The sequence below is a fragment of the Cupressus sempervirens genome, chromosome 10 (assembly GCF_028749045.1).
Source record: "Cupressus sempervirens isolate cs-2001-9-10 chromosome 10, ASM2874904v1, whole genome shotgun sequence".
NCBI lineage: Eukaryota > Viridiplantae > Streptophyta > Pinopsida > Cupressales > Cupressaceae > Cupressus > Cupressus sempervirens.
Window position 1 is genome coordinate 838,248,526 of NC_143127.1, and position 8,983 is coordinate 838,257,508.

General features: G+C 42.1%; 1 pseudogene; it reads right to left on the minus strand.

The window, feature by feature from the left end:
- Positions 1-308: 308 nt before the first annotated feature.
- LOC149536593 (G-type lectin S-receptor-like serine/threonine-protein kinase At2g19130 pseudogene) lies at positions 309-2,794 on the minus strand (annotated as a pseudogene).
- Positions 2,795-8,983: the final 6,189 nt, after the last annotated feature.

The following is an 8,983-nucleotide window of genomic DNA, read 5'->3' on the forward strand; positions in this document are numbered from 1 at the left end:
AACAGACAATTTCATAAATTACTCAAATGTCTGATTAACATTTAAATAGTTATTTGAAAAAAAATGGAGAAATGAAAGTTCATGCTAGTGTTAAACTTTGTATCCCAACAGAAGTAACTTTGTATTATAAAAATTTGTATTTGAAAATGTACACTGTCATTAACTTATATGAACGATAAAAGGAACATTGCAAAATATTATCTAGGCTACATTTATTCTGTCCTCTCACATAGATGAAGTTGCTCATAGTCTTAATTAGAAACACGACAGCAAGTAGATTCCTCTCAGTTCGATGATGTCGCAGCAGGTATATCTATCTTAGTCCCTTCCCTGTGGCAGCATGTATATCTATCTTAAATCCCTTCTCTTCACAAACCGCTTCTACTTTACATGTAGGGAAACAATTTATACGAATGTATGTTGACTTGAGATATCGTTGTCGGTGCCAACCACACCTAGTAGAAGCTGTAGAGACCTCGGAATTTGTGGTACACCAGCCTCCATTGTTCCTTCCAACATCTTCACCACTTCACTCATGCTCGGTCTCTCATTCTCATCATCTTGAATGCAGAGCCCGGCCACTACAGCGGCTCTCCTCACCTCTTCCATATCCGCCACAGTCGCTATCCTTGTGTCCATGAGGCCTATTGTGTTTCCCCCCTGAATCTGAGATGAAGCCCAGATAGGAAAGTACAATCTGCTTTCCTCCACCGTTATGTCAAGATTTCTTCGGCCTGATATAATTTCCAACAACGTCATGCCATAACTGTACACGTCAGCCTTGGGAGTGATAGGAAGGCCAGAGATCCACTCGGAAGCCATGTACCCACGAGTTCCTCTTGTTGTCGTCAGTACTCAGCTGAAATCTCTTCCCGCCAGCTTTGCCAACCCAAAATCAGCAACCTTCGGGCTGAAGTCACTGTCCAGAAGGATGTTTTCAGGCTTGATGTCGCAGTGAATGATGCGATCCCTGCATTTGTCATGCAGGTAAACTAATCCTCGTGCAGTACCTAGCGCGATTTGAAATCGGGTCCTCCAATTCAACACCTTCTCGACCTCTTCCGATTTAGAGAAGAGGAAGGAGTTTAAAGAGCCGTTGGGCATGTAGGCGTACACCAGTAGCCTTTGACTGCCTTCTACGCAGAATCCCCAGAGCCTCACCAAATTCACATGCTGTATCCTGCCAGTGGTGATTATTTCAGTGCGAAATTGCTTTTTTGCTGGCGTGTAACCCTCTAATCTTTTAACAGCAACAGGCGTCTTGTCTGGCAGAGTTCCTTTGAAAACAGAGCCGAATGCTCCGCTGCCCAGTTTATGCTTGAAATTCTTCGTTGCGATTCTCAGCTCTCTATAACTAAACTTTCTTAGTGACACTGAAACCTCCTCTCCAAGATTTCTCTTCGACAGCCTTGGGCGCTTCAACAGAACAAACGCTACCAACAGGAGAGCGGAAACAGCAAAAAAAAGATGCGGCGGCACAAAGTAAAACCTTAGATGCAGGGGCTTTGTTGCTTTTCTGTGAAATCAGCTGTGGGATCTCAGAATCTGCGAGCCTAACAAAGACGGATTGGCCCTTTGATGACATGCTCATTCCGAATAAATCTCCAAACCACAATCTACAGACTGGTGGATCGACAGAAATACCCAAAGAAAAGGCTGTGCACGAGCAATTGCTCAGACACGCTTTTCGGTAGCCTTGTTCGGTTGGCTCGTTATTGATAAACACAGCTTTCCTTTCAGGCAAGTATTGGTTCTTGGCTTCTAAGAAGTCATCTGTTGTGCCCTTTCTCTCAGAGCATTGCAGGGGTTTTCGCCGAGCACACCCCGTTGACCACCACCCTTGAGAGCCGTGCTTGGGCGTGAATCCCTCCACACAACTGCACACACCATTCGCATTGCACACTCCATACGCCCCGCAGATCTCATAGTCAGTACATTGACCTCAGTATGACGACCATCTTAGACTCCAGCTATCATCGTCCATCCAGAAGTGGAGTTCAAATTCACCGTTCTCGTCTAACATGAACCGCCCCGTGACCATATGTTCTATCGGGTTTAGGCCAAAATTGATGTATATTCTTGAAGGAGAAAGCGTCACACAAGACGCTTGAACTTTCTTCTGATCTTCCAATTCTGGAATATTAGAAAAATGGTTGTGCCCAATGCACTCTCCACTGGACCAATATGGAACAGTGCTGTTAAAGAACATCATCATCTGCGTCTTTCCTGGAGACATGTCCATTCGGAAAAAGAAGAGGCCACTTGCAGGATCAGAAGAACTCTTCCACGAAGTGAGGGCCATGCCTTTCCACATCTTCATGACAGGCAACCATGTGTCTGTCGGATGCGCAAAACTCTCCCAAAAAATCGCAGACTCATTGTGGGAGTCACCCAGCACAATGAAATTACCGGAGTCCGTTATGACTGCTTGGGATGCTCTTTGCCCATTATCAGTCCACCAAACTGACAGGCCATTTCTATCAAACAATCTCAGATGACCGTCGCTTGAAATGTTCTGAACGCCGGGCATTCCTTTGACAGGATTATCTCTATTAGCCACCCAAACAATGGCCCGTTGAGAGATTGGTGCATACCAGATGCCAATATACCAATTGTTCGTTCCATTCGGACTGAAAAATCCCAATGCAAACGTTTGATTCTTGGAAATGAGGGTTTGATTGCCAGTGAGCGAAGCCCCCAGCTGAAGCGTATTGCCAACATCCAAATTGACACCAGTGCAAATATGCGCTGCAATACTTGCAACTATGGCTAAGAACAAATGCTTAATTGCCATCGAGGAAGGGTGTAGATGGTGAATGTGTTTATTGCATATTTTCGAGTTCTATAAATAGACTCTGAATAGGCTACACAATAACCGAGATGGCTGAAGTAGCCCCATCAATTTTGAAAGGCAATGTCTGAAAGATCAGTACAAGATTAGTGCCCCAGTAAATTCTAGAATACCGTGGTGGATTTTGTCATTAGGTATCAGATAAATCAAGAGACTATTATTGCTGTAAATTTTGTTCGCTACTTTTCTTTTCTTTTTTTTTGATGAATAGTCTTGTTCTATTAAAAAATTATACTTAGAATACAATTCATGCAAAAGGGGTCAGGGGATACAAGATCACTCCGCGAGAGAGTTCAAACGGCCTAAGCTGGATCTAAACACACGGCATCAGCCGGAAATAGAAACTATTCATTAAAAAAAAAACATATATAGCAACCTCAGCCTGCCAAAGCAATGGCCGTTGAGTGGGGAGGATCATCTTTGTCATTGAAACCCCAATCATTGGTGGGATTGGGGGGCAGGCTGGGTACAGACCAACCGTCATTAGGAGCAGCAGCAGTAGGGGGATTAGTGGCAGCCTCCACATCTTTGACCTCAAGTCGCGGAGGAGAGATCGCCAGCGCCAAGTGAGGCCATTTGCCAACATTATCTCGATGAGCACGAGGAGGAGTCAGGGACCAGCCAGAGCCACAACAAGGTGGGGAGATAGAGTGGCGCCTCTAGCTACCAGCCCCACCATTGGGAGAGTGGTGGCAGGAAGCCTACGAGCACGAAGTGTGCGAGTGGCAGCTTGAGGAGTGGCACCGCTGGCGACGGCCACAAGGCGTCGAGGTGTCTGCCGAGGCATCTAGAGGTACTCGAGCCATAGTGCAAGGGGCATTGCCCCAATGGTTGAGCAGCTCCTGTAGGTGAGCAACTTCAAGGGCAACTTTGTTAGCTTGCACCCGTATTTGCATAATAACATTGTTACAAATACAAGCTTTAGTGTACATTGCAATGTTAACATCCAAAAAGATGTTTGTGAATAAAACAATATTTCTATCTTTCCACAGAGTAAACAAAATTTCCATCCTGAATGTATGCCAGATTTGGGAGTATTTTATGGGAATTCTAGGGGAATCATCCAGCAAGATCATGTGTCATGAAAATGGTTTGTGCCTAAAGGGCTTTAAAAAATCATGAATCTAGTGCCAGTAATTTTGTGCACATTGACAAAACCAAAAAATATGAAGAAAGGACTCAGGCTGACCATAGAAGGGGCACCTGGGATTAGGAACCCCAAAGTGCTTGAGCCAACGCCCCAGGGGAAGACCTTGAAAGGCAAGGCACCAAGCGAAGTGGGCGATCTTGGGCTCAGTAATAGTGCACCAAATGGTATCAAAATGTTTTCGCCATTGAGAGAGTGAAGATTGCAAATGCCATCTCTTGTTGAGCATGTCTACCATCGGACGATGGGGTGAAAGCCATCAGTATCCCTTATTGGGCTTGTAGTTGGCAAATAGAGTGTCAAGATACCACTTCCAGTCATGCCACCAAGGATGACTAGACTGAATTCCCACCTTGTGCACCAAGTGTATAGGGATGGAGGAAAGCAATATGTCAAAAGGCTACCGATCTAAACGGACAAGGCGGTACTGAACCTGCATGTCTTCCCAAGTCCTGAAACTTATAGTGACTCTAGAGAAGAGATCTTTGGCAGTTCTAATGCCATGTTTGAAAAAATGAAGAGCACTGGTGCCTTGGGTCTTGGAAAGAGGATTACCTTGAATAGAAAATAGGGGAGACCACCAAATATTCTATTGATTCAAGGAGAGGCCATTACAAAAGTCATCCCCATCCCAATGAAGCCAAGGCTTGATAGCCTCCCAAGCTTTCCAGATGCTCTTGAGAACAAATGAGCCATGTATGACAACAAGTTCACACATGATGAGAAGGGTTTGAAAACCAATCCCCTTCCACGCAGGTCTATTGACAGGGAACGCAGAAGAAATGCAATGGTGAACCAGAATCTTCCAAGCTTCGTCTCTAGTAATAGCTCGAATGATCCACTTGGCACAAAGAGAAAGGCCTTTTCTTTTAGTGGAAAGTGAACTGAGGCCTCCAGATTCTTTTGGTAGGCAACAAAAATCCTGAGCGACTCTGTAGAATCCATGATGATCGGAACTAGAAGCCCAGAGGAAATATCCGCGTAGGCATTCTAGTTTAAGATAGGAAGCTTTGGAAGGAGCCCAGTAGGAAGAATAATAAACATGGGTGGCCGCCAGAATCTTAGAACAAATTTGGAATTTACCAGCAAGAGAGAGTGACTTGGTAATCTAGTAATCAAGCATTTTTGTAATCTTAGCAAGGACAACATTCCAAAGCTCCAAAGGTGAAGCCTGAAAGGCAAAAGTGATGCTAAGAAAGTGAAAAATTTCACCACGAGCGACCCATTTCCACTCAAACTGGCTGAGCCAGGGTGGAGCTGGCGAAAAGGATTGGCGGTATCAAAGTGTTTTATGCCATTGAATGGTAGAGCCAAAGGCTTGACAAAATGTCTCCAGACAAGATAGTGCATTGTTGATGCTTTCCTCGTCTTCAAGAAGAGTAAGGAAGGAATCATTAGAAAAATTACCATTGACAAGTTGGGATGTAGAATCAGGCAAGGCAATACCACGAACCAATCCTAAGGAAATAGAATGAGCAAGTAGGTACCCAAACTCTTCAGCAGCAAGAACGTAAAGCACTAGAGCTAAAGGGCACCCTTGCCTGATGGAGCCAAAGAGCCCAAAGGCCTCAGACTGCGAATTATTAATGGTAATGCAAGAATTAGCATCACCAAAAATAATCTCCATGGATTGAATAAAGTTGGGACCAAATCCCAAAGCCTGGAGCATAGCTAGGATGAAGGGCCATTCAATGCGGTCATAGGCTTTGGCAAAATCTATCTTCAGAAAGATAACCTTCTGTTTGGACTTGTGAGCCCATTCCATCCCTTCCCAGATAGCAATAATTTTATCAAGAATGTATTTGGATTTGATGAAGCTAGTTTGCTTAGGCCGCACAATTAGAGGTAGCATGTGCCTGATTTTGAGAGAGAGTACCTTGGCAATTATCTTATAAGCCACATTCAGAAGGGTGATGGGCCTCCAGTTGCATATATCCTTTAGATCACTAGCCTTAAGTATGAATGTAATATTTCCTTTATTTGTAATGGCTCCTGTTGGTGTTTGAAAACACTAGAGGGTTTTCAATCATCCCACTGAGCAACTAATATATCTAGGGGCAACTAACTCTCATTTTCAACATGACATTTCTGACAATAGGCCAACTATAAGGCATGACCCTTCTTCTACTTCAGGCTCTGCAAAACCTAGGTGGGTGGACCTAAGATTCAATCAATATCATACCAGTGCAAAACATATTCCTAAATCTATTCAAAGTAGATAAAAACCCTTATATCTCCTAATTACTCATGTAATTACTCAGATCTATAGTAGAAAATTGCAAATCCTATGATATTCACAAGTTGAGTGTGGGTTAATTCCTTTCAGCCCACTATAAAACATGAAATACTGAAATGATTTTGATTAATAATGATTTGTGCAAATAACCTTCATATCAACTTGCATCTGATTTAGTGATCAGTGCCTTATCCCTTGAAACATGGAGTCATTACCAGCAAGATGACCTAACTAGATTGCATTACAATCAAATTTGTCAACTAAAATACCCAAATCCCATGCTTATGCAATATCTCCTTCATGCACCAAAAAACCCTACCAGAACGATGAAGCATTTACTTGACTGCTTGAGTAAAAAGCAACAAAAATCTGACATTCAACTCATCCAAGCTGCCTCAAATCAAATGAACATTATCCATTTAATCCCAAAGTTAATAACACATGAAGAATGGAGACAGAATTAGAGAACACAGATAAACCATGTAAATCCCCTTTTGTATTTATCCTTGGAAAGATTAAATACACAAACTGGTAACACAAAATGTAACTCAAGATACTTCACATAATCTAGCATCAATTTCCAGTATCTCAGAATGACAATACATGACATGAAATGAAAATTTTCCCATGAACAGGTGTCTGGCCTTCACTGTTAGAGCTCAGCTCAAGCAGATAGGAAGCAAAACCATCAACAACCCTGGTTACAACAGTAGAACTGGAACCCTACTGGTATTGCCCAGAGCAAACTGCCAACCCCTACAAATGAGAAGAAGAATGAAAGATATAGGAAAGAAGCAATTTCTTGGATTGAATCTGAACATGACACTTGTCAACTTGGAAAACCTTCTCAGTAGGTTAAAACCATCTTTCTCATCTTCTCCCTCTTGATCTGATTTTGTTTTCATCATTTCTTGTAACAAACTTTAAAATATCCTTGGTTCAATTATGAAAACTCTTTTTGCATCCAAAATATTTGATTTGCTTTATGAAAATTTGGTGAATTTTTGAGTTTTTACTGACTGAAACTAAACAAATTTTGAGCCAAACTGAGTTTTTACTGCCTTTTACTGATATTCAAGTCATTATTATGTTAAAAATTAGTCGTGAACTTTGATTACCTGAATATAGTTGCAATTTAGGTACCTGAGACAAATCCCCATGTAGCTTGAACCAATAGCATTTTGTGCAAAAACTAACCTCAGAATCAAAAAGTTCTGATTCTTACGATTTCGGCGATATATAACATTGCTATATTTGCCTACCAGAAACCCCTAAAAAGTCGGTTTGAAAATCACTCCTTTGGTAAAGGACTCAAGTCTGAAACTTCTTTAATTTTAGAGCCCCTTTTGGTTAAAAATTCGTGCACGCTGTAGTTTGGAAAGAAATAAATTTAATTTAATTTTTTAATTATTTACCAATTTTCTCTTCAGATCTCTGAATTTGGGGTCAAACTGTGTTTGACCAGCACCATGTGGCGCTCTGTGATTGGTCGACATGTGCCACCTCATTTCCACATCACCAGCTATTCTAGGTGTACTGACATGCCATGTGTCACAATTATGCATTCCTGCAATATTTAACTAGCTTGCATCTTCAGGAAGTGGGCATGCGCCAGCCGTTGATTTGGGCCATGTGGCGTGATCTCACGCATTAGTCTTAATCCACTATTGATTTCCACCTCATCGTGTGCCCTGGGGCCACTGCCACGTGGAACCCAGGTGCATTCTCGCATTATTTATTGAGTGTGCAACTTATTATTGCAGTTTTGTGGGTGCCATCGATCTTGCCACGTATCATGATCTTAGCACAGGTTTCCATGTCAGTGCTTTTCAACTTTCGTTTAAAATTTGAACTTTGTCCCCACCAATTGACATCATATCATCAAGTCGGCTACATGGGCCCTATGCACAAGCAAATTTACCTTCAAAAAAGTTCTTATCATAAGACACCTAATGCTTTGTGTGCTTTGCTATTTATAGAATATAAAAGCCTTTCGTGGCCCATATGTGGGACTAAATATTTGAAAATGTTCCTTAGGCGTTGAGGTCTTTCAAGATGGTACGACTTCTCATGCTCAAATTTTGGGATTGTTATGGCACCAAAAACTTCACATTAAAACAACACTTCCTCCTAGCAAGTTGCTTTCCCCTTTTTCTTGCCACAGCTTCCTCTATGGTGGCTTAGACTACGATCTGTCTCTTTGACTGGCATCTTCATGTTGGACATGGAGACTCTTCTGTAAACAAGGATCTCACAATTCACAAGTCATGCCTCTGTTTCCTTTGGCATTTTCCTTTCATACTGTAGCTGGCTTACTTTTTTTATTTGCGTGGACGTTTTTCTTCCTTTTTTAGGTTGACTGGCACTTTGGCTATGTGCTGCATGAGTCTATTGTTTGCCTCTGCCTTTTTCTTCAGGCGTGGAGATCTCTGCAATTGTTCTTTTAAAAAGGCGTGAACTTCCTTTATTGGCATGATCTTCTGAGTAAGGGCAGCGAATTTCATTTCTAGCATCTAAAAAGCAACCTTTAATGCATCTTAAGAACATCAATGAAGCCAGTGTATTAAGAAGAGACTTGGTCAACCTCTTAGATCCTCTGATTGAAAATAGATAGAGGTACAATACCCTGGATTGTAGTGGAGGGAAGCCACAAGATACTGAGATTCTCCCGAGGAATGTCATGATTGATGCTTATTCCAAGGAATAGAAAGAGAATAATGCTGAGCTCTGTGATCATCAGAAACCCATG